At 37.2% G+C, this 26072-nt stretch overlaps 2 long non-coding RNA genes across 2 annotated transcripts; one reads left to right on the forward strand and one right to left on the reverse strand.

Moving 5' to 3' along the window:
• Positions 1–258: 258 nt before the first annotated feature.
• LOC138716820 (uncharacterized) lies at positions 259–24662 on the reverse strand. The gene is made up of 4 exons (XR_011336740.1): positions 24471–24662; positions 23077–23235; positions 20343–20446; positions 259–457 (listed from the first exon to the last, which is right to left on the reverse strand). It is a non-coding gene; the product is annotated as an uncharacterized lncRNA (long non-coding RNA).
• On the forward strand, positions 3450–4133 carry LOC138716819 (uncharacterized). The gene is made up of 2 exons (XR_011336739.1): positions 3450–3659; positions 3781–4133. It is a non-coding gene; the product is annotated as an uncharacterized lncRNA (long non-coding RNA).
• Positions 24663–26072: the final 1410 nt, after the last annotated feature.

The following is a 26072-nucleotide window of genomic DNA, read 5'->3' on the forward strand; positions in this document are numbered from 1 at the left end:
GAGAGATACTGTTACTTGATATGCAGTACAGGAAGTCTCACCTTATTTTACAACTCATGCAACTTTCTTGTGAAACCTCTTTATAGCTGCTTTCATTAGAATGTGTCTACTGAGTTAAACAAACTGCTCAGTGTTAACTCAGCTATAACTGAAAATATTTTTTGATCTGAAACTTCATTTTAACCTGTAAACTATCATTTTAATAGACTGGATAGTAATTTTAGGTGGAGACAGTATTGACAGTTTATTTTGGTTTTATTTAAATTATTTGAAAAATCCAGTAAAAGAGACTGGTACTGTGTTTATCAGAAATCTTATAGTGTCTTGAAATTCTGCCAAATTATTCCTAATTGTATGATCAGTATCTTCTTTACCTTTATAGCTTGGCTGAATCTTTTCAGAATTTCTCTTTGATCATTCATTTCACTTGCCACTGCAGCTAAGTTTTACCTTCATGCTAAAAAAAAAAAAGAATACTTTAAGAATTCTTATTAGGTCAATGTTATAACTTCTTTAATTCTGTCAAAAAAATCTTGAATATTGACATTATGTATCACTGAAAGTTATTGTGAAAGGAAAACAATGAAAGGTTTTCAGGTTATATATCATACCGAGCAGTTGATTTCCAAACAGAAACTGAAAAAAATGAGGAAAACCAAGACAAAAATGCAACTTAGCAGAGCAAAAATAAGTGTTGAAACTGTTTTTAAGAAAATGTAATCTGTTCTCCAGCATTCAGACTATCTCAAAATTATGTTTTTAAATAACATGTATTTTGAGCACATCTCTACTGCATATATTAAAATATGCAGCCTTCTGAACCTAGAAATTATTAGAAAAGTGGAGCTTATTAGAAGCAGCATCTTTTGTGTTACCCTTAGAAACTGCAGGTACTTTTCTGAGCATTTGGATGTCAGGTTTACAGCTGGGTTTGCCTACTCTGATCCTCCAAAAGTCAGGACACCTGAGTATGTGCTATCTCTACCTACACAATTGTGGCTGAAGAGCAAGAACAAAAAAATTGGCATGCTTGCCAGAATTAATACTTCGGGTCATCTTTCTTGAATCTTTAATGTTTGGGGTTTTTTTAATGCCTCATCATTACAACCCTCTTATCTTTGGGTTTAATGCCATTTTATACTGACTTTGCAGTAATACCCCTCTCAGGGAACAGAGTCAGTGTACCTCTTAGAAGATAGGAATCTAGGAAGTCAAATCCTCATCAAGTTAAATGAAAGAAAGGGTAAGAACCAATAAATTATCTGGCACCTCTGACTTTGCAGCAAGGAAGATCTTGGGAAAAAAAATAAATGGGTCAACTAGAAAGTCAAAAATACTATCTGGCTTGAAAAAGCTCCTGTAAAGAGACATAGTAAATATGATGAAATTAACAAATCATAGAATTATAGAATGGTTTGAGTTGGAAGGGACCTTAAAGATTGTCTAATTCCAACCCCCTTGCCCTGGGCAGGAACACCTCCCAACAGATCAGGCTGCTCAAGGCCCCATCCAACCTGGTCTTGAACACTTCCAGGGATGGTGCATCCACAGCTTCCCTGGGCAACCTGTTCCAGTGTCTCACCACCCTTATTGTGAAGATCTTCTTCCTCACATCTAGTCTAAATCTTCCCCTCTCCAATTTATAGCCATTCCCCCTCATCCTATCACTTCATGCCTTTATAAAAAGTCCCTCCCCAGCTATCTTGTTAGGCCCCCTTCGGGTACTGGAAGGTCGCTATAAGGTCTCCTCAGACCCTTCTCTTCTCCAGGCTGAACAACCCCAACTCTCTCAGCCTGTCCTTGTATGGGAGGTGCTCCAGCCCTCAGATCATCCTTGTAGTCATCCTCTGGACCCTTTCCAACAGCTTCATATGCTTCTTAAGTTAAGGATTCCAGAACTGGACACAATACTCCAGATGAGGTCTCACAAGAGAGGAATAGAGGGGCAGAATCACCTCCCTGACCTGCTGGCCACACTTCTTTTGATACAGCCCAGAGAAGAGTGACAAAGTTGGTGAGGGGGCTGGAGAACAAGTCTTGCGAGGAGTGGCTGAGGGAACTGGGGTTGTTTAGCCTAGAGAAGAGAAGGCTGAGGGGACACCTTATTGTTCTCTACAGCTCCCTGAAAGGAGGTTGTAAAGTGGAGGGAGCTGGCCCCTTCTCCCAAGTGACAGGGGACAGGACAAGAGGGAATGGCCTCAAGCTCCACCAGGGGAGGTTCAGGCTGGACATCAGAAAAATATTTTTCACAGAAAGGGTCATTGGGCACTGGAACAGGCTGCCCAGGGAGGTGGTGGAGTCACCATCCCTGAAGGTACTTAAAAGATGGGTGGATGAGGTGCTGAGGTGCATGGTTTAGTGATTGATGGGAATGGTTGGACTCGATGATCCTGTGGGTCTTTTCCAACCTAGTGATTCTGTGATTCTGGGCTGCACACTGCCGACTCATGTCAAGCTTCTCATCAACCAGCACCACCAAGTCCTTCTCTGCATGGCTGCTCTCAATCACATAATCCCCCATCCTGTATTGAAGTTTGGGATTGTAGGACCTTGCACTTGGCCTTGTTAAACCTCGTGAGGTTCTCACAGGCCCACTTCTCCAGCCTGTCCTGGTCCCTCTGGAGGACATACCATTCTTCCAGTGTGGTAACTGCACCACTCAGCTTGGTGTCATCTGCAAACTTGCTGAGGGTGCACTCGATCTTGCTGTCAATATCATTGTTGAAGATATTAAACAGCACTGGTCAGTATGGACCCCTGAGGGGCCCATTTGTCCCCAGTTGTCTCCATCTGGACTTCTAGCCATCGACCACTGTATAAGACCATCCAACCAATTTCTTATCCACCGAACAGCCCACCCATCAAATCCCTATCTCTCTAATTTAGAGAGAAGGGTATTGTAGAGGACCATGTCAAAGACTTTACAGAAATCCAGATAGATCACATGTCCACTGCTGTGGTTACCCCATCATAGAACGCCACTAGCTTGGTCATACAGGACCTGCCCTGGGTGAAGCCATGCTGGCTGCCTCTATTCACCTCCCCATCTGGGGAATCTGGGGTTGAGTGGTGGGTTTAACATACTAACTTTCAGAACCAAGTTTGATATAGTAATACAGCAGATTAATAATAAATAGTCAAGTACAAACTAGGCAGTTGCTTTTACCCTTCAAAGAACTGCTTGGACTGAAGAGAGACAGCAGTTAACTGTGGTTGTTACAAGCTCATGGTGCAGACAAAGCAAATGACATAATACATTTAAGCAAAAAATAAATTATTATCCTGTTGATATTTCACCAGAAATAGTTCAACATCACAAATTGCTTGCTAAAACAGTAACATCTTTTCTAGTAAGTCTGAAAGATTCCCAAGCAAGTCTTTACTGTATAATGTTTACAATATTGTAAAAGTTTACAATAAACATTTTATAGGTTAAATGCATGGTAAATTAAACATTAATTTAATTGCATTCGTTCTTTAATCATAGGATTGTTAGTCACCTGGCATGGCCCAGAGGATTAAAAAACGGTGCTGGGCTTAAATGATAATATAGGCTAAGGGAATTGCTTTTACAAATTGCCAGCCTGAACTGAGCTTGATAGTAACTAAAATTTTCTCTGTTGATTGTTGACTGACCAACATAAATCATATCTGACAGAGTGGGGGAGGACATGTTGACCATGTTGTCAAACTTCTAGTGAGTATCATAAGCTCAGAAACAAAATATTTGTGAATAATGGAGCAGAACCTCCCCTGTTTACAAATGTCTTTTCAGTAGAGAATAGAGCAGGAATAGGGTTCATTACTGAGGTCCTTCAAAGATGCTTCAGTTAGCCCACAGCTCACCACTTCTGACATCAGCATGATTGCACCTCTGTTCAGCACAGGCTCTGTTCCATTATAATACAGCATTTGCATACGTTTTTAGAAAGAGCTGGGATTTTGTTACTTTAACTGCTTCTCAAATCCAATGACAAAACATACTTGAAACATAATGGCAAAAAGCAATATTGTTTCTTCAGAATGATACTTAACTTTCATTTTTCCTAAAATCATTCACATAAAAAGGTCAGAGAAGAAGAATTTAAGATTAATCCAGAGAAAGAAATTACATAGCTAAAAGCCATGTGAATGTTTCCTAAGAATGATCTGCATTGTCATCGTGTTAGTGAGGGAACTGGGACTGTCTAGTCTGGAGAAAAGTAGGCTGAGGAGAGACCTTATTGCTGTCTAAAACTACCTGAAAGGTAGTTGCTTGTAGTGAGGTGAGCGTTGGTCTCTTCTCCCAAGTGGCAAGTGATAGGGTGAGAGGAAATGGCCTCAAGCTGTGCCAGAGGTGGTTTAGGTTGGACATTAGAAAAAATTACTTTACTGAAAGAGTGACAAAGCATTGGAAGAGGCTGCCCAGGGAAGTGGAGGAGTCTCCATTCCATGAGTGATTAAAAAATTTAATAGGTACAGCACAGTGGTATTGGGCTGACAGTTGGACTGGATAATCTTAAGAAGTCTTTTCTAACCTTAATGATTCTATGGTTCGATGTAAAAGGAGACATCTCGTGATGGAATTTAAAACAGCCAGCGTGCTAAACAGGCAAAGTTATAGAGAATTTTAAAATTCTAGAGCATTCTTTCAGACCAAAAGATGTCTGAAATCCCATGGCTCACTAGAGCTCAAGGCCTTTTGCTCTGCATAAAATTCTGCTGAAAATGTAGATTCACATCCTATCTTCAAAGAGCTTTGTAGGATTGCAAGTGACTTTTTAAAAGCAAGCAGATGATGTCACTACTCAAGAAGACTCATACTTATCTGACTGCTAAAAGTAAAATCATGTCAGTCTTAGAGCACAGCAGTCAGATTTTGAATCTCGAGTGATTCTTCTGACCATTTCTATCTTGTAATGTTCCTCTCTCTGCTATTCTCTTGCTTTCCAATGCTTTGAACTTCTGATTTTGGTATGGGTCAGGATAGAGCCTGGTATCAAAACACTGCCCTGAAAATCATAGATTTTAATTCCTTCAGACACAGCAGTGAGTCAGGATCACATGGGTTGGGTGGATAGTATCCCTTATAGGTTATTATAAAAAGAACAGCTCATTATTCTAGCTCTCTTCAAGAAGAAGAGACATTTTCAATTAAGTTTTCAAGGGAGCTTTATTCCTTATGTATGTTGGAACTGCTCCAAAATCTCCTTTGGGAAAATTCCTCAAAGGACTTGGGTGCTGAGAGGACCACCTAGTTTCTGGTTTCCAGTCAGTCTTTGGTGGAGAGAAGAAGCTAAGCTGATAGGAAAGGGAAGTTCTCTCCAGTGGATGAAAATGTGGTGTTTAAGCTTAAATTCCACCCCTGCACATGGTATATTGTGATGAACAATCACAGATCACGTACACAGATGTTTCACATACAGAGCATTGTATTCTTTCAGGCAGGTGCAAAAAGCTTTGTCAATATTCAAGCTTCGCCTGGAAAGGTTTGCATGCTGCAAGTGACAGATGTGACAAAGAAAGGAAGTAAATCTTCGGAGAGAAATACAGAGACACCAGAAGTCAACAATGTCTTGTCTTCAGAGGACAAGAACCTCCACTATTTTAGATTTCCTTTGTTAGATTATAAATTCTGTTTGGTATAATGCATGGTAAACCTAAACGTAAAGTATTTCTAAACAGCTGGTTCAAGGAAAGTCTAGAAAATAAGGAAAACAATGCGTGGCTATTCAGATATACGTGATAGTACACTTGGATTTACAGAAAAAGAAAAAGTGGGAAGACTTTCCTTGAAAGTGATTTATGGTAGAGGGGTGTGATACATACTTATTACCAAAACATCTAACAAGGTTTCAGTTGTAGTTATTTCAGAACAGGTCATTGTGAATGTGATGGAATACAAAAAAAGTTGATGCAAATGGAAAGAAGATAGAGACAAGCACACAAATGTGTTGCTAACATCAAAAATAATCTATGCAGGGCTTACTTGTAATTTGCTGCCCTAGAATCATAGAATCATTAAGGCTGGAAAATATCTCTAAGATCATCCAGTCCAACTGTCAGCCCTATACCACTGTGCCTACTAAACCATGTCCCAAAGTGCCACATACACACTTTTTTAAAACCTCCGGGGATGGTGACTCCACCACTTCCCTGTGTAGCCTGTTATGATGCTTCACCTCTCCTTCCGTGAAGAATTTTTTCCTAATATCCGATCTAAATCTCCCCTGATGCAACATGAGGGTATTTTCTTTCATTGTTCCACTTGTTACTTGGGAGAAGAGACCAACACCTGCCTTGCTACAGCCTCCATTCATGTAGCTGTAGAGGGCCTCAGCCTCCTCTTCTCCAAATCAACTAGTATTTGTCTAAAATAGAGTAAAAATAACGTAAACATAATATTTTTGTACTTATTTATACTTTTCCTGTGCATGCCAAGAAAATATTCAATATTCATTCAATTAATTTTGCTACACTTTAAGTTTTCTCATAGTAGAATGCAAATACAAAGGCAGAGGAAATTAGAGTTTGATATGAGACTATCAAGGTCAGATGTTTTAAAGAGCTCGTGTTAGAAATGGTTTACTCCTTTGAGAGGCTCCATTCCAACTTTTAACATACTACATGACTGAGTTTTGGTCACAAAACATACTGCAGAGCTAGTCAGAATTTGAAAATGGGATAGTAATCAGAATGATTTTCTAAAAGTGAAATTTGTGTTGTAGCTGTTATTTCTGTCTTTTTTAATAACACGGTTTTGAAGAAATACTTTCCCACAGAAAAAGAGAAATTGATATTTAATGCCCAACCATCAGCATCCAGTGCCATTTTAGAAGCTTTATGACACAAGCTACATCTATGTGGGTTTGGTAGATATGTCACAAGATTTTTAGGAACTGCTTCATTTTGAAATGCCTGCTGGAGAATAACTTGAATGCACACTCCCAAGTTTCATACTTTAAAAATGCAGCCTTCCATTGGTTTCAGACCTTTTCAACTGAGAATAAAATAAAAAATATGAAAAATAGTCCTTTTCTGTTTATGACCAAAGGAGCATGACTGCTGACTGAGAGGAGGTGCTAGGTAGGACTGACTGGCTGTGGGGATCCTCCTGGTTGATGTGAGTGATAACAGTTTTCACAACCATAGCCATAGAATGCTGCATTTTACACCCGTGTCTTTCCTGGGTGAGCACTTGCTGGACTAAGGGAGGAAAGCTAGGCATGTGCTGTGGCGTGCATGGTCAAGTTTCCAGAAACACCATAGAGCAATTTCTCTGTTCAGCAGGTAGAAGACCTGATGCTATGTGGCTGATCACAATTTCCTTCCTTGTGTTCACAGAAGTAGATGGATGCTATCATGATTGTCAGCATTTGTCACCAGTAGGGAAAAAAATACCTGGATTATTCCTTATAATTGTAATTTGTAAGGAATTCTGGAATATTTGCACTTCAGAACTCTTACTCCAGATTTATGTTTCCTATGACATGAAATGAGGCTATCAGTCATAGTATTTATATATCACTTTCCTGGAAGAAAATCTTGGGACTGTAATTTTATTAGCATTTATAATAATTATTATTTATAAGAATTCCTATGACAGATAAATATGAACTTGTATTGACAGCCTGAGTAGCAATCTGGGAGAATGACTGAGGCTTTCATGGTTGAATTATAAAATAGATTCCCCAATTCCTGTGTGTTTTCCAAATCTACTAATGTCAATAACCATTAAAACACTTTTTTGTATGGATCATTATTTATAATATTTTATGTGGATACTCTGTGCTTCTGTCCTCATTTTTGCTCAAAACAGCAAACTGGTACTTAATGTAGACACCTGCTAGTATTCTGTTAAGAAAAGAATATGTCTAAGTAATTCATATTACTTTAAAAATGCATAACAAAAAATTAACAAAAGAAACCAAGCAAAATCTTCATGTGATACACCCTGAGAAATTATCTATATTTTAAAAAAACTTCAAATAAAAATACAGAGGCCATCTCATTTAACATCATTGATTTGCACACAGTCTTTAGGCACTGTATTACATCCTACACATTAATTTGGTCTTTTAAAATATTCATAAGTCTAAATTAAGTATTTGAAATAATTTCCATTTTGAGCCTCAATATGAGTATTAAAATCCCAAAGCAACTCAGAACTTGCATATTTAAAATGTATTTTAAATGTACTGATAACTTCTTAAAATTTTGCTAATCTGTTCAGGTAGAGCTTGGAACTTAAAACATAAGCAAACTCTTTAATGATATGACCTGTATTTTAGAAGAAAAATTATGGGTAGGTGGTTAGTTCGTTTATAGACTAACCCTGTGAATGGTCTTCTCTCCCAGTTACAAAGAAGTTCTGCATCTGCCTTAGCTATTGTCTGCATTTAATTAAAAAAATGAAAATATTAATTGTATTTTATGTAAGTTTTAAATTCAAATTGCTACCTGAAAATCAGTAGGAATCACTAAATGAACTTCAACACAGCCCACTGAAACCAGGGAAGACAAGTCACGCTACATGAACTAGTTATGGTACTAAATACAAATGTGCAGTAGACCATTTTTGTAAGAATGTCTACCTTAACTACCCAGTTCCAAATAAAACTTACAACCCAAGCAGATTTTTTATTCTATACAAAACACATCAGTTTAGGCTCAAAATTATTTTTGGCTATCTCAGCATGAAAATATTTTAAACTGGACACTCAAATGCTCTCTAGGACAGAATGCAGAGCACTGACACAAAGGTGGCTGCAAGTTTTAAAAAAGATGCTGAAAGTAATAAGGAAATTATTTATGTGTACATTACCCACACTTCAGCATAAATCAAGGTGATGTTGTTGCATAGACATCATGTCAGCAACTTCACAGAAATATCTACTGTGCAGTGTTTCGTTTGTTGCTAATGCTGGAAAACTGTAACAAACCCACAGGGCAAATACCGACAAACTAGATGAGATTAAGGTGACAATTCGTTTCCCTGAGTGATGGGCAGATGAGTTTTTAGACTGCAATACTTCTCATGAAGATGGGTAAGTACGCCCATCTGGAGCTGGAGCACCTCCTATGTGAGGACATACTGAGAGAGTTGGGCTTGTTTAGCCTAGAGAAGAGAAGGATCTAGGGAGACTTTATAAGCAGCCTTCTAGTACTGAAAAGGGCTGCAGGAAAGCTGGGGAGGGACTTTTTATCACAGAGTGCAGGGACAGAAGAAGGGTAATGGTTTTAAGATGAAAGCTCCTTATTAGATATTAGCAAGACATTTTTTTACAGTGATGGTGGTGAAAGAGTGGAACAGGTTGCGCAGAGAAGTTGTGGCTGCCACATCCCTGGAGGTGTTCAAGGTTAGTGCGGATGGGGCTTTGAGCAACCTGATCCACTGGAAGGTGACCCTGCCCATTCTGGAGGGGTTGCAACAGGATGATCTTTAAGCTCCCTTCTGACCCAACCCATTCTATGATTCTATGAAGATGTGGCATTTATCTGTTTATTAAACTTAGCAGATACGCATGTCTATGGCTTCTGCAATTTGCCTCAGCCTTTTCAGTTTATTTCATAGTTCTATAGTGATTTGTTGCTAGTCTAAAAGTTTAAAGTAAACTTCAGCCTAGAGGAATTCACTATAGTTTTGCTAACTTCCACCCACAGTTACAGAAATGCTGAGTACAAGTAAAAATATTCATATGTATTTTTTAAGAGCATACCTGGGTGCTGTTCTGGGCATTGCAATTCTGGGTTCAAAGCCACTATGCAGTACAATGAGACAGCATTAGGTCTGGCATCCCTTCCCCTAACCATTCTCTAGTACTATTGCAGTAGGCTTTGAACCCTGTCCTTCCCCTTCACTAACCTTCAGGAATCACAGAATCACAGAATCACAGAATCACAGAATAACCAGGTTGGAAGAGACCCACCGGATCACCGAGTCCAACCGTAATCATTAACTTACTTTCATTCCATTGAAACATCTTGCTGTTGGGCCTAATCACAGCCTTCCCATTATCTCAAAAGCTTTCAGTGAGAGCATTTGGGATATAGATGTGGTCACGAAGTCCAGCCTTGTAAACACAACATAGCAATGAAGGTCGAGACAAAGCAAGGCAATGGAATTACACTCAGCCCTGCTTCACTTCTCCTTTCTCCACAACAGCTGCAATGAGGTCAACCTCTGTTACTCTCTCACTTATTTCTTCCTGCTTCCTTCCAGCAATGCAAGGATAATTCAGCCTTCCTCTCAGCTGAGACTTTGAAAAAATGGGTATTTCTCTCTTGCTTAATGCTATTATTATGGCTTTGCAAGCAGGAAGCCTGACAGATTTGAATAACAATCTCCTTCCAAGGAAATGTCTTCTTAGACGATGTCAGAATTCTTATGGTCTTCCAGACTTTCCAGAAGTTAAATACCCCAGGATGGATTCAACAGACATGTCCTTTTGTTTTACTTTTTACCCAAAGAAATATTCCTTGCATATAGTTTTTTTATTAATTAGACTTTAGCAGAGCTCTATGAAGCTTCCAATAAATGCTTTTTAATAAATCTGAGTGCAAAAGAGCATCTTGATTTTTCATTATAGCAGAAATACATATTTTGTTACCCTCACATTTGTTCTCTCAGCTACGGCTGAGATGCTCAGCAGGGTGACCTCTAGTTGCAAGTTTGAATAAAGCACAAATATAGCGTGTGCTTATTTACTTACATTCTAAAATTGAATAGACGGGCAAGGAAGTAATTGCTGACAAATGAGCTCAGTATACAGGGATGTGGACATGCTCTCTCAGCTAATGTGGTCCACATTACGTGATCTCAAACAGCAGGGAGAAATAGTGCTTGCAAATTGCGCTTCCCACTCTGGCTGGGGCAAGGAATTTTGCAGCAAGAGCGCCTTTCCAGAGAAAACCATTGATGCTGTAATTTTTATTCGTTTCCAGGATGCTTTCAGGAATCTCTAAGGGAATTTATTACAGACTGCAGAAATCAGCTGTCACTTTAAATAATCCTTCTTCCTCTTTTTCTCCTCTGTAGGGACCAATACATTGATTTCTATTAAGATCAGCTTTTAGTTGCACTTTATGCAAAATTCTCACTAAAAATAAATGAACAGAAATAACAATCATGAAATTAAGCTACTATTTGCTTCCTTTCAATTTTTTTATTGGATCAAGGGATACCACATGAAGCAACTCTTATTTCAATAACATGATTAATTTTCACTATTGAAAGTTGGCATCAGATTTTCAGAGATTTTAAATGTAAAATGTAAATATGTACCATCTCATGTTTGTAATTTCTGCATTATTAATCTGTTTCTTAGAGGAAGGTACAAGCTACCCTGCTGCTAAATCATTAATGAAGTTCTCCTATCTAATTAATCAAAGGAAGGAGCTCTGGGAATGGTGTCTTGCGAAGCTATAAATGTATACTCTGAAACACTTCATTCCTAACTTTAGTGTTGGCATGAAACTCGTAATTCAAACACATTTTCCAGAAAAGTAGTCTTGACCCAATGTCAGGGGTTAGGTGCCTATGATGGGATAAAGGTCTGCTCAGGTCTTTTAGATGGGTGTTGTGAGTCTTATTGACAGAGAGGAGATGCAGGTTTGAATTTCCTGAGAGATCCCTCAAATCCCCTACCTCAGTACTTCAACACTTTCTACCCCAGTTGGCTACCCAATACCTACTACATGTTCTGCTTCTAACTGCCGATGCTTTGATTATTACAGAGAATTACTGATGTTATTACTGATGCTCTTAACCCAGCAGGAATACGCCCTGTATGTGGAATAACAATACAAAAATATGTTGAGGAATGCTATGTAACTCTATTCTTTTGTTTATTCAGTCACGATATGTGATAGGAAATAATTTATTCTAATATTTTTGGATTCATTTTCTTTAATATCTCCATGTATAAAGGAGTTCTATTAAAAAAAAAAAAGGTGAAAGGCAAGTATTTAGAAATATTTACAACAACAAATTATTGTGTATTAAGGACCACTTCTGTATCTAATCAGAAAAGAGTAGCCAAAGAGCACGCGTCCAGACAGATAGACACACGTTTTATAATTCGAGGCTTTCACAGGTGAACAGTAACTCATGCAAAAAATTACATAGAAAAAATATTTTTAGCCAAAGTTTTCATTTTGCTCAGTTCCTTGAAGACAGGCCCATCTAGTCCATTCACTCTAGTTGGCTACTGAAAAACTATGTCCTTGTGAGCTTCTAATTAAATCATAGCCTTATTTATATTTTACAAGATTTCATGCAAATTAGATCTAGCAATGGATGCTGGGTTCAGTCAAATATTTTTCAAGCACCTTGAAGGCGCTCATCAACAGATGTTTTGCTCAGTCTGGCTTGCATCTCGTGGTTCAATTTTCATTATGCTTTTGATGAAGGATTTCTTATTAGAATGGATATTTTTATGTATGACATGTCTGCTAATCACAAGCACAGCAAAGCATGTGTGAGCAAACTAATTTGGGGGCAGCAACTGTTTGTTACTTCTGATTTATAGAAGTCTAAGGCATTTAATTAAGAAACAAAAATGACATCTTATGATCCAAGTTGCCAATATCATAGACATTCATGAATATCAAGTCAGAAAATTTGGCAGTAGCTTGGTTAACCTTGACTGATACGCATGCGCAAATTATAAGACTTATAAATAATCAGCAGAAAAAAATCACCCTAAAATTTAATTGCAAAATGAGAGTTTAGATAAATCTTATCCTAATCAATAACTATCAAGTATATCTTAATAAAATAAAACCATTAGAAATAAAAAAGTTATTTTGTTATTCAAGAACAAATGTTTGACTAAACACACAAACCTTTATTTATAGCAAACAGAAATATCATCTCATTTCACAGTGTGATACTTGGATCATTGACAGATGTTAATCTGATATCAACATGGCACTTTTCTCCTAACAAACTTTACAAAGCACATATCGTACCAGGAATGTGTAAATCACTTCTTGCCAAGAACACCCTAATCTGCTATGTCCCATCTCATAAAGCCTTTATGGAAATTATTCTGAGTACTGCATGAAAGGATTCAAAGGAATTCACACTGCATAGAGACAGAATTATTGCAAGTTTCAATGTATTTTTGTGCATAGTCTTACAGTCTTTTACCTGCTGTAGTCTCCACAGGATCTTAAAAAAAATTCACCTGCTTTGATCAGATTACAAGAGCCAATCACACCTCCTTTGCACTATATTCCAGCTAGAGTAACTCAATCTCTTATCCACAGAATGTTCCATTTAAACTGATTAAAAACCATAAGAAAGCATCATTCATTTTAAAGGAAAGAAAAATAATGTAACTTCTAGAATATATTAACCATGATTATTTGGCATTACTGAGTGATTCCACAAAAAGTTACCTTTTATTAACTAAAGCTAAAATTTCTGTTTCAAAACTGCAGGGAGAGAATCAAAGGCAGGCTTATAATGACAGAAGGCAGCAACATGCCATTATTCTTTTGTTGTCATTGGCAAGAACACAATCATGTGCCCTTTAATCTTTGTTATTCAGACTGCTGCTCATATGGATAACACGATCAACCACTTCTTTCAATCAAAGGGATAGGAACAGAATTGCCTGCCCTGAGAGAGGCATAGGACTAGACTGAATTTATGAAATTCAACTACTACACACCCAGACTACCATGTAGTTCTAAACTTCAGAGATAAAAATATCCTGTAGTTTGCTATACACTTAATATCTACTAGCACAGCAAATTGCTCATGAAGATGTTTAAAACAGTGGACCAACAGATTAAAATTTAGAAAGAGAAAAGATTTTTTCATTTGACTGCTTAATTGAAAAGATATCTGTGATGTGGTACAAATTAATTCCCTAGATAATGAATTTAACTTATCGATGTATTTTATTTCATACCTCACAAACACAGTGCACACACACTGCATTATTAATAGTAATAGTATTACTAGAAATAGTAACAGACTTGATAAATTCAATTTATTTAACTTTCCGTAACTTTTTTCTCATTGTAGTTTTTCTAATGATCCTTCCCAATTACGCCTGATGTTTAGTTCAAAAGAGCTAAGATAATTCTCACTCGTAAATTCCAGGGAATGTTTTAAGTTTTGTTGTCCCTTTTTAACTCATCTGCTATTTTTTTAAAAAATAGTAACATCTGAGTAATTGATAACTGCCAATGTAAATTCTTGTTGACTTCTAAAAGGCAGTTAGAAATGGTTTCAGGCAGTGGTGTGGCCTTGCTGATTCTGTGGATTTGCTGTCTCTTTTCAATGTGTTACTATATTATATCAGGAAAAGGGGAGTAGGACTAATGGCAATGTGGCAGCAAGACACCATTAAGTAAAACAGAGCTCAGAGCTCCATGCAGAGTGCATTAAGAGCTGCCTGAAATTGGAGCAGTGAGTAAGTTATCCTAAACAAAGCTATGTTTTTTCAAACTCTGCTTTTTTGTGCATGAAATCCCATGCATCTGCATTGGATTCACAGTCTACATCCTTACACTAACAGTGTGTGTCTCTACTACGCACATTAGCTTTGCAGACGGAGCCTTTGCCTGTGAAGTGGAACACCTACATTTCCTACCCTTATGTGCCTGAGATCACAGATGTTTTGGCATGACCATGTCTAATAATTAAGCACCTTGATCTACCTGAATTACTCAGGATGCTGGAGGTGTGATGGGTGCTTTGCAGCCAGCGGGGCAGTTTAGGTGTCTCTGGGGAGCAACATACATGCTGAAAAAGTGACTAGCCTGGAACAGGAATGAATAGACACACACAATAAAGATCCTTGCACACTACAGATTACACAGCAATAGCCACTAAGGATCTAGAATATATGATTCTTCTTATGAGGTAGGCAACTAATTAGGTAGTTCTTACTCTTAAAAAATGTCAATGAAACTCTTCTTTTTCATAAGAACTCAACAATCAATGTAGTTTCCTTCAGGTAGATCTTGGATTAAAAACCTGTACAGGTCCTTCCATATCCTCTCAGCCAAAAACCACAATCAATGGATTAGTGAGTTGTCATCTTCTATCCCTCCATTTCACATTTAGAGCTTCAATGTACCCTGGTTTCAAGAATGGCGACACCAATCCTCAGACAAATTGTGATAAATGGTAGTTGTGGAGGTGTTCTTAAGAAAGGAGATCTGTGCTCTGAATCACCTCAGGCTGCAGAAAATACCAACTCAGGTTTCCCACTTCCTTCATTTGTGTTGCAATGATGAGGCTATACTATATATATACAAAAAGGCAATGTTGTGTCCACTTTGTTAATTGAGAAGGAAAATGCTGAGGTTTGTGCACACCTCAGTGCAATCTGCATGGGTTAGGTTTGACTAAAATGCTTAGATGATTAGGCCTTTCTAGGCAGAGTTTGGCTCACTGCCTAGTATCTTGGTTAAATAATTAGGGAACCTAAAGACACAGAGATAAGTTCTAGGTAGCATCACCTTTAAAAAGTTCTTGGAACATCTAATAATGCAAGAAGCCTAAATTTCACCCAGTTCCTGCTAGGAGCCGGGCAACTCTTGTTCTGTGTACTCACTGTACAAGCTGTCCCTGCCCATGGCAGGGGGGTTGGATCTTTAAGTTCCCCTCCAATCCAAACAATTCTATCATTCTATGATGATTCTACATGTGTACAATACCTGCTAACATTCTGAAAAATAACACACAGTATATACAGATGCTTTATACATATAATGCTTTATACAAGCGAAATGATGGTCCTTGGCACTGATTGTTACTTAAAAGTATTGTATCTATACACATAATATATATATATATAATATACAAAACTTATTTTCTTTTCAGACTTTTCACAGAATGCAGTGGCAGAAAGTTCATTAAAAAACTGAAAACAGTCAATGGGTCATCATTTTCTGTATATGTCATTCTAAAAATTAGTTGCTGTTCTGTCAAATATGAAATTGGTGAACTTGTGCTTCAGACACTTCAACAATGAAAGCAGTCTGTAGATAATTTGACAGTTTTCTTGTTTTATTCTACTGGTTTCAACTTTATAGTCAAGTGTCAAACAACAGAAAAACACATTAGTAGCTACACACAGAAGTTAGGCATATAAAATGGCTGAATTAGTAAATTACCATGTTGTGTATGTGATCCCACTTACGATAGCATTACATAAGTAAAAGTCTTGTTCATTTAAAAATCTGCCATTGGTAATTTAGCTAAGATAGATAGGTTTTCAAATAAAATCAATGGGACAAACCAAATTTCTTGCATGCCATTCAATCATAGTTACAAATGCAATTATTTTATTCAATCACAATCCAATATTGTTCCATTTGGATTAACTTTAAATATGAAGTCAAGGTGATCTTTAAGGTCCTTTCCAACATAAACCATCCTATGATGTAGATAGGCCAACCTTTATAGATCTTTATAATAGATATTTATGATAGATCTTTATAATAGATACTTATAATAGATATCTATGATAGATCTTTACAATCTAAGATGAAACAAAGTAGAGGCACTGAACCTTTGTCTAGACTATACTTCTTTGACTATCCCCACACTGTCTAATTTATCTCCCAATACTAAGGTAGTGCAAACATTTCTGAAGAGGGTCGAGTAAAATTTCCCAGAGCCTTGTACAAACATTTATAATCAAGGCAAATTATGTAAATACAACCTCTGCTGTAATTAAGAAAATGCGAATACCTCATCCTTGCCTTAAAACAACTTAAATAATTTGTGTACAGAGTACCTTCCTATGTATGTCATTGTATACGGAGCTAATCATACTCATACTAAATATTTTACGCTCCCCAGGCTCTTGTGTGACTCACAGTGGAGTAATCTAATTTTTCCAGGAAGAAATCTCACTAGAATATCAACTCAAGAAGCAAAAGTGCTTATGAAAGCATAGACCTCACATTTAAATACATGAGAGCATTCAAAAGATCAGGCTTTTATTCTCACAAATAGAAAAAATCTAGCTTAATTTAGTTCTGCTTATCTGAGATCACAGGCACTCAGTCATCTTCTGTGAAAACTCATCTATAGTACAAAAGCACTTTCATTCCTTTAATGACAGCTAGGTAAATTCATAGGTCCCTCATACCCACTTACTAAAGAATTTTGCCTTACATCTTTATGTCTTATGGACTTAACACTGATATTTCCAACACTTTGCTAATCTGTTTTTATTACTACTCTGTCTAGTATAATTTAAGAAGGTCTTCTATCTCTGTAGTGCAAAAGATCTCAATCCCTAGACATTTTTCTTAAGTTTCATTCATTCGCTTAGCGTTGCTAAGTAACAATAGATTTGGATTATTTCAGATATTGAGAGATACTCAATTTCTCCATTTTGATCACCACTTATGTCACATATATGAAAATACAAATATGTGTATGTCTCACAATTGTATAAATGTATAAATTAGATGAATATTTATATATATATATTTATTTATACAAATATATATTTTTAAGGGGGTGGTCTGGGACTTTCTATAGGAATGGGCCCTGGAGCTGACTTCAAGCAACAACCTGATCCTTTCCTGTGTTCCAAGAAATGATCAGCTAAGCCTAACTCATGCCACAACGTCTCTGACAAGAGAGTGGCCTCACTATCCTGGAGACAGAAAGCAGTAATATTCACACCAGTACTTAAGAAGTATCATCAGTTCAGCAGCCTGAAGATCAAGCGGGCACGGTAGCCATCAACTAGGAATCAGTAGGGAGTTGAATTTCTGACACATGCTAACTTTCTTGGCTCTTGAAGAAGAGCTGACTAAGACTAGAAAACTCTGCTTCACAGTTTTGGAAAACAGAGAGCTGAAGCCGATAGTACCCATCATATGACAAAAGCAGAGATGCTTCTAAATGGGAAAAAGGTGTAAGGAGAAGAGGAGGTGCATCTGACCAAAAGCCTGGACACAGGAAAGTACCTTTCTCCAGCCATGGATATCATCCAACTAAAATGATTGCCTTAAAATTTAATGAACAGATTAAATACAATTTAAGTTATATACAATTTGTAATCAGGAAAGCAGTTCCTTCATAGAAAAATTAAGGTCAAGACAGCATTCTCAGTTTTATACTTCTGCATTTGTTTTTTTCTGCCAATGTGTAAAACCTTTCACTTGTCATCATATAATTCAAACATAAGTATTTCAGGCTATTCCTCCTATCAGTCAAGATCACTTAGAATCCAAATACTGCCATCCTTACTGCTTGTAGATTGATATTGCTTGCAAATGTGTAAACATCCTCTCAATCTTTGATACAAGATGTTACTGGTAGCACTAACTCGTGTCCTAGAAGAAGCCTTTGTGTAACCCTTCTTGATATATCCCTGCAGTTTGACAGCAAGCCAGTCAAAACCATTCTTCTGAGTTCTATTTTTGCACCTAGCTGTGCAGTAGCCTTACAGCAGCATCATCTAGCTCCCTAGCTTCTGTGTGAATCTGTCAGGGGAAATGGTGCCTGAAGACTTTCAGTGGTCAAAATGAATCATCTCTGCTGCTCCTTCTTTATTCACCAGCCTCTTACCTTGTCATGTAGAGAAATAATTTGGTTTGACTTGATCTGTAATGGACAGATAGATGAGGGCTATTATTTTTAACCTTGTTTTCAATAAGTTTGTTCTGGTACTTTTAAATGAACTGAAGTTAGACTAAATGGTATATAGTTTCCTGGCCTACTTCCTTCAAGGACTACTGCTATTTTTGCCCTTTTACAGTCTTTTGGAACTTCAGCCATTCTGCATGAGTTCTCAGATATAAATGCTAATGGCTTTGAGATGGTCTCATTCAGTTTGCTGAATCTCCTACTGTGAATTTTACTTGGCTGAGCAGATTTGAAAATTACTCATGAATCTCTTCCCTCTTTTTTTCTTATACTACAATGATTCTTACCTCTATTTCCATATGTGTTAATTGTGTTAACTAATTAGGCTTTTTAGTGAAGAATGGGGGAAAGAAAGACATCAAACATTTCAGGGATCTCAAGGTATTCCACAACTGGACATCCTTTACTTATGTATATAGACCTTTCTTTGCTCGTCTAATACCAGTACATTTACTGAATACTTTATGCCTCCTAATAATTGTCAATTTACACTTTTGTGGTTTTGCCTCTACAAGTTTGTGATATTCTTTTATAGCCATCCTTAGCAATTATCTGAGTAATTTCTTCTGGTGTTTGAGGTAAGTGAAGAGTTCATATCCCAGTCAAACTCTTCATTTGGTATACTTCCTAGTCTTCCTTTGCCTTGAGTTTTGCATTTGTGAATAATTTACTAATCTATCAGACTTTATGGTCTTTCTTCCTTTAAATTCACTTTCCATGGTTCTCAACTAGCAGTTCTGCAAGTTTGCTGACATCTCCTTTCCTGAAATCAGTAAATAAGTGCTTAAGAATAAAGAACTTTAAAACTCATTATTTCCTGTTAACACATATCCATCTATTTTCACTTTCTCAGTAAGGTCTTCCCAATTGGCCATAACCAAACCCAAGAGTCTAACTATCCATCACTTTACTCAAATCCATCTGCTCCATTCTTCACAAGCTGATGACTGAAGAGCTGGAGGTTTTCCACTGTAATAAACTCCTGTTTTCAATTGTTAATTTCCTTAAAAAGCTACAATGACTTAATTTTCTACAGAAGACCCTGACACAACAGTAAGTAAACTTATGTCATTAGCCAAGTAAGTTCAACCTGTCTATATATTAGCATTTTGGAGGCATTTCATTGTCATTGCCATGAAATGCAACAACCTCTTTTCCATTCAGTTAAACCATACTTTCTATATCAATATTTTAATCCTGTGAATTAATTTTCAGTTATGCAAGTTGAATCATTCACTTGTGTACTTAGACATCAAGCACATCATTTGCATTACTCATCTAAATATAATCTAGTGTATTATTATTAGTGTATTATTTAGATTATACATCTAAAACATTTACTATACAGTTATATTCTTTATATCTTCATTATGGTGTAGAAATTTTCACTTTGGCGTTTTAGGCCTTTCATGCCAACTTGTAAGCTTATGCTATCATGATTTTCTAATCTAATCTAAAATTCTCCTCTTCTACAGTATAGAGAACTTTCCTTCATCTTTGCTAGCGTCTGATTGAAAAACCCAGTGGAAGAAATGAATCTTACCTCTGCTCAGTTATCTTCCTTAGAACAGCATAAGGAAGACAATGTCACCACGCTTACATATCTGCAGCCATATATTTTAAAAAATTATCTATACTTATCTGGATTACTATCAATAGTTAAGACTCTTGAAGGGAACTCCAGCTGAGCTTTCACTTTTGCTCCAAGAGCTTTGTAGTCACTTACCTTCCACAGACCACTCTGGGCAGCATCCTTACAGCCATTGACCCATGGGAATCACAGTCACATGGGTGTCATAACCCTTTTCTTAGCTTCACAGATTCTGTCTTCTGGAAGGAAACAGACTTCATAGATTGTAAAATCAACTGAACAATAGGATACATTCAGTATCTTAAAAAGTGGGTCACTGAATACCCCCAATGTTTTTCCTCTTGAAAGTTGTAATTGTTAACTTCCAAAGATTTAGGACACGCAGTTCCTCAGCGTTCATGACTGTTCCTTACTCATTCACAGGGCAGCAGGTTTTGACCTATGAAAATGCCTAATTGGTTGCAGGGCAATGCAGAGAGAACCAGCTGCCAGTTTGCATCATCAAGTCAACCCAATCCACCTCTTGTTGTCAGCACTGCTCCCATCCCTTCTATTGCCTTCTATATTCTTCACCATTGGATGTTTCTGTGTCCACCCTTATGACTACTAGATGTTACTATTTCTGTGTCTATGACCAAGGCCTCAGAATGCTGGATGCACCTTCATCTGCTTCCTAAGAGAGTGTGCAAGTAGATGCATCCACTGTGGCTCTAAGTCCTGCAAATCAAGACCAGGACATTGGGTAAATTAATTCATTTTCTTTCCCACTACTATTATTCTGCATGCTATCTTCTCCCTTGCAGAAGCACTATTTCCAACTTAATTTGAAAAAAATTTACCTACCTGACTGCTCCGTTTCACTCTTAATCACATTTATTCTCTTCATTTTATCTAACTGCACATAAATGTACTCAACATCCCAAATGGGATCCAACTTCCCTGTCCTGTTATGACTGTAACCACTCATAGTACATGATTTGTTCAAGAACTCTTACCTAAAGATAATGCCTCTTTTTCCCAGCTGAACAAAACCAGCCCTTGATTTTTATTTCTCCTCAGAATTACTGGAGTGGCATACAGTCATTCAGATTTTCAGCTGATGATCATTGGTCTGGTTTCTTTAAATTCTTTAGTAATATCTTAATGTCATTATCAAACTCACAAAAAAAGCTCTCAGGACCACGTAAATACTCAGTTCAAAGACTGTCATGGTTACACTTTTGCATTATTTATCTCCACGGCACTTTCCTTTCCAAATGCATTTCCACTCAACTCTGCTCTGGTGAGACCTTGCCTGTAGTCTTGTGTCCAGCTCTGGAGACCTCAGCATACTAAAGACATGGACCTGTTGAAGCAGATCCAGAGGAGGGCAACAAATATGATCAGAGGAATGGAACACCTCTCCAATGTTAGGATGGTTTAGCCTGGAGAACAGAAAGCTCTGCAGAGACCTATTGTGGCTTTTCAGTATTTAAAGCAGGTCTATAAGAAAGAAACTTTGATGTAGTTCCCTGGGAAATGACAGCCACCTCACCCCCCTGCCTGAAGATCACACAAACTCAAAAGGTGCCTAAATAATTTTTTTGTGTTAAGGAAAAGGCCCACTAAGTTGTAACAATTTCAGCTTATTTCCATTTGCAAGCATGGTTAAGAAAAAAAGCTGAAACTGAAGAGTAGCAATGACAGTATGACAGTAAATGTCATGAAAAACTCCTTTGTAGCAAACACATGTCTTATTGATCTCATCAGTATTATGTGTGTAAATAAAACAAGCAATTTTAGGCCAAATGAAATCTCTTAGACTAAGAAATAATATTCCAAAGGAGCCAGGTATAAGATCCTTCACTTAACACACTAAAATGCTGCAACATAAAATACTTAAAAAGTGTTCCAATGGACAGCAGACTATACTAGATGATTCATCATGAAAGGTCTTTTCCATCTCTAATTTCTATGAGTCAAGGATGTATAAATCTGATTAATTTCCAGGGCTGTCAACCTCATTTCATTCACTAGTAATTTCTATTATCACTGCCAAAACAAAGTGACTAATATAGCCACCAGTGACATTTCGCCGGTTATCTGTAATTAACTTGTGGATCTTTTATCTAATACTGCTGTGACATATAACTTTTTCTGGAATACACTGATTTCCATGTAATTTTATCTAAGTAAAAATATCTTGCAATCAATTTTCATGTTTGTCTGTAGAAATAAAAATAGAATTGAAAGTTAATATAATTTTATATGTTTATGTTCTTATACTGATCTAGGTTGAGAATACAGACCTGATTCAATTCTATCATCTAATTAGATGATGCAAGACCAAATGTCTTCTGTTGAATTATTAAAAATATCTAGGGAATATGTTAACTGCCAGTGGTTCAATATGTCACATTCCTGTGATTGGGCTTTATAGCTGCATATACAGTAATTAAGAATTTGAAAGTATAAAGGGATTAGTAGTAAAAAAGGGAAAACAATGAATATAAGTTTTTTCAGGCACTTTAGATGCTCATAATTTTATCAAGTCTATCATATTCTTCTGGTTTGGGCGGGAAGGGGCATTCTGCCTATGTTCTGTGCAACAACAGTATATTTCTATTATCCAGGAAAAAAAATAGAGCAGTATGTCAACTCACTAATCTTGAGGAAACAGAAGTATTAATTTTAAAATAAATCAGACCTTTGAAGTTGCAAGACACAGATATCTACGTCTTTACTTACAATAACACTATGACTTAGTTCCACTCAAAACATCATAAGGCAAGTGAAAAATAAGTGGGAGTATCTATTATATTCCACACCTAAAATCAGTATTTGTTAATTTGAATTTATTAACATGTGCACAAGATTTGGTTGGGCTTACCTGGAATGTGAGAAAACATGAAGAGTAAGATGAGATTGATGAAAACAGAGGTAACAGAAATGAAAACCTAATTTCCATGTGAAATTTCAAAAGACATGCTAATGATGAATCATCCATTTAAGGTGGTATCACAAAAGGAACTAGCATCTTGTAGGATACCTGTTGTCAGAAACACACAATTAAAAAAATAAGTATTAGGGAGAAATTTCCTTTTAACTGACATTAAGGTTATATAAGGTTTCTCGCAACTCTTACAAAAGCAAATGCTTTCGAGCATCGCAAATTTCTGTCTAGCTTGACAAACTATCAAATTAATTTTATAGCTGGATATCCTTAGGAATTATAAAAATGCAACAAAATAAATTAAAAAGTGATGACCATTTTCCTTTTCTGTATTGAAATTACAGTTCCCATTCTCACAGGCACACTTTCTTCTAACTTGCGTTGTTGTACTAAACATTTTTTTTTTAAAAATACATATCCTTCTACTGACTTACAGGATGATAAATGTGTATTTCACCTCCTGTTTCTGTTTTGAGCTCGCGGTTTTTTTCCACGTTTCCCTACCAGGGCTGCTGACCACACTCATACATTGCTATTCTCAGCTAGAAGTTTCATTTTCTTCTTTTCCAGTGCCCGAACTTGCCTGTGCTATTGTTCGTGTTTTTAATTATAGGAACTGACCTTGCACATACCAAGGTCATTGGGAGTTTGAAACTGAGCTAAGTAACAATAGAGTCAGGACTTTACTTAAAAAAATGGGCAACTGTCTTGCATTAAAAATTTTAAATTAAACTAAAACTCTTATAAAATCATTTGGAGTCAAGGGTCAAAACCAGACTGCTGCTAACATGCCTCAATGGTAACTTCTTAAACTGTGAGTTCAGTTTGCAATAGGCTGTCTCTCCATACCCCTACTTTCAGTCTGAAAAAGTGAATAAAGTAATAGAACCACAGAACCCAACCCGTGGGTTGGGTTGGAAGGGACCTCAATGATGATCCAGTTCCAACCCCCCTGCCATAGGCAGGGACACCTTCCACTGAATCAGGGTGCTCAAAGCTTCATACAGCCTGACCTTGGACACCTCTAGGGATGGGACTTCCATGACTTCTCTGGGCAACCTGTGCCAGTGCCTCATCACTCTCACAGGAAAACATTTAATCTAAATCTCCTCTCTTTCAGTTTAAAATCGTTACCCCTCGTTCTGTGACTGCAATTCCTAACAAAAAGCCCCTTCCCACCTTTCCTGCAGGGCCCCTTAAAGGATTTTAAGCATTGAAATATTTTAAACATTTAAGCAAAAACCTTTAAGCATTAAACAATGCTTTCTCTTAAGCACAATCTCCCTCAGAAGACTATTAGACATGCATAAATACCAAGAAATAGCACATACCTACTTAACATCGATAAGAAACTCAGTAACTGGAATACAAGTCTCTGCCATTCAAGGTCCTAGCCAGTCTGCTAAGTTCAAAATTCCTTTTATTTATTTCTCAGCAGCAAAACAAATCTTGAATTATTTTTCTGCCAAGTAGTGCAGCTTTGAAAGAAAGGCTTTTTGCCACCTTCCTCCTTGCATCCTGACAGTGAGGTCACTCTTCAGAAATAGGAGCTCTTCATTTGAATCAATGAGTCAGTGAACATGAAATCCGAGACACCAGTACCAGTTAAGATGGTGAAATCTGATGATGATTCTTTAAGACACACACGCCTATAACTTTTGCTCAGACATGATAACACTAGCTTCCAAATGACTCACCTTCTTATCTGGTGGTAGATATATATATATGACTCTAATGATATGAACATGTATTTGCAATATAACGTATTTTATGCCTTTCTTGGTGAAGGGGTTTATTCCATAAGTAGAAAACTAAAAAAATACCAATATAATGTACCATAAATAAACATGAGTTTCTCTTTATGACAGTATGTTGTATGTTCTACAGGGCCTTTTTAAGGTTGCTTAATTAAGGTAAATGAGTTCCCTGTTCTCCATCTAAAATTCATTAGCTTTCTTATCTCAACTAGCTTGGTTTATAGCTTACAACATAGATAGGTTTTTACCAATTCTCTAACAGTTTACTTCCATATGACTCCAAAGAAGCTTTGTTTTGCATTAAGATCAGTCCTTGTTACCACTTCCAGATAAACTAAGAGATCATTTCTGATGACTGCAACCATTCATAGTATGCAGCACTTTCTATTTCAAAGTGAGTGACTAATGGGCTTGTTTAGCCTAGAGAAGAGAAGGCTCCAGGGAGACCTTATAGCAGCCTTCCAGTACTTAAAGGGGCCTACAGGAGACCTGGGGAAGGGACTCTTTATCAGGGAGTGCAGGGATAGGATTAGAGGGAAGAGTTTGAAGCTGAAACAGGGGAGATTGGATACTAGGAAGCAAATTTTTCCTGTGAGCGTTGTGAGGCGCTAAAACAGGTTACTCAGAGAATTAGTGGATGCCTCATCCCTGAAGGTGCTCAAGGCCAGGTTGGATGAGGCTTTCAGCAACCTGATCCTGTTCCTGCCCACGGCAGGCAGGTGGAACTAGATGACCTTTAAGGTCCCTTCCAACCCAAATCATTCTATGATTCTACGATTCTATGAAGCCTTTAACATCATTACTTTTCCCCCTAAATGGAAATCAATACTTGATAATGAGCTTTTGCGACCTTACTGATGATGGGAGGATCCTGCCATCTATCTCTTCCTTGCAACACTTGATGGTTTATATTTGCAAGTAGTTTATTTATCTTTTAGCTTTCTCAACAGGTATTTTACCCTTATTAAAATTCCAACAGCATTCCGAATTGGAAGATGACTGCAGATCCATACAGCTCCCAGAAAAAGGGTATCAGAAATTTGTCTCACACTGGATTAACACATGGACCATCAGAAGCTGTATAAATTAAATGTATTCTGCACTTATCTGAAATGGCATATTCTTGCTCCTCCTTCTTCCATTAGCCACTTAGATAAGACACGTTGCTCAAAACTA

The sequence above is a fragment of the Phaenicophaeus curvirostris genome, chromosome 1 (assembly GCF_032191515.1).
Source record: "Phaenicophaeus curvirostris isolate KB17595 chromosome 1, BPBGC_Pcur_1.0, whole genome shotgun sequence".
NCBI classification, from domain to species: domain Eukaryota; kingdom Metazoa; phylum Chordata; class Aves; order Cuculiformes; family Cuculidae; genus Phaenicophaeus; species Phaenicophaeus curvirostris.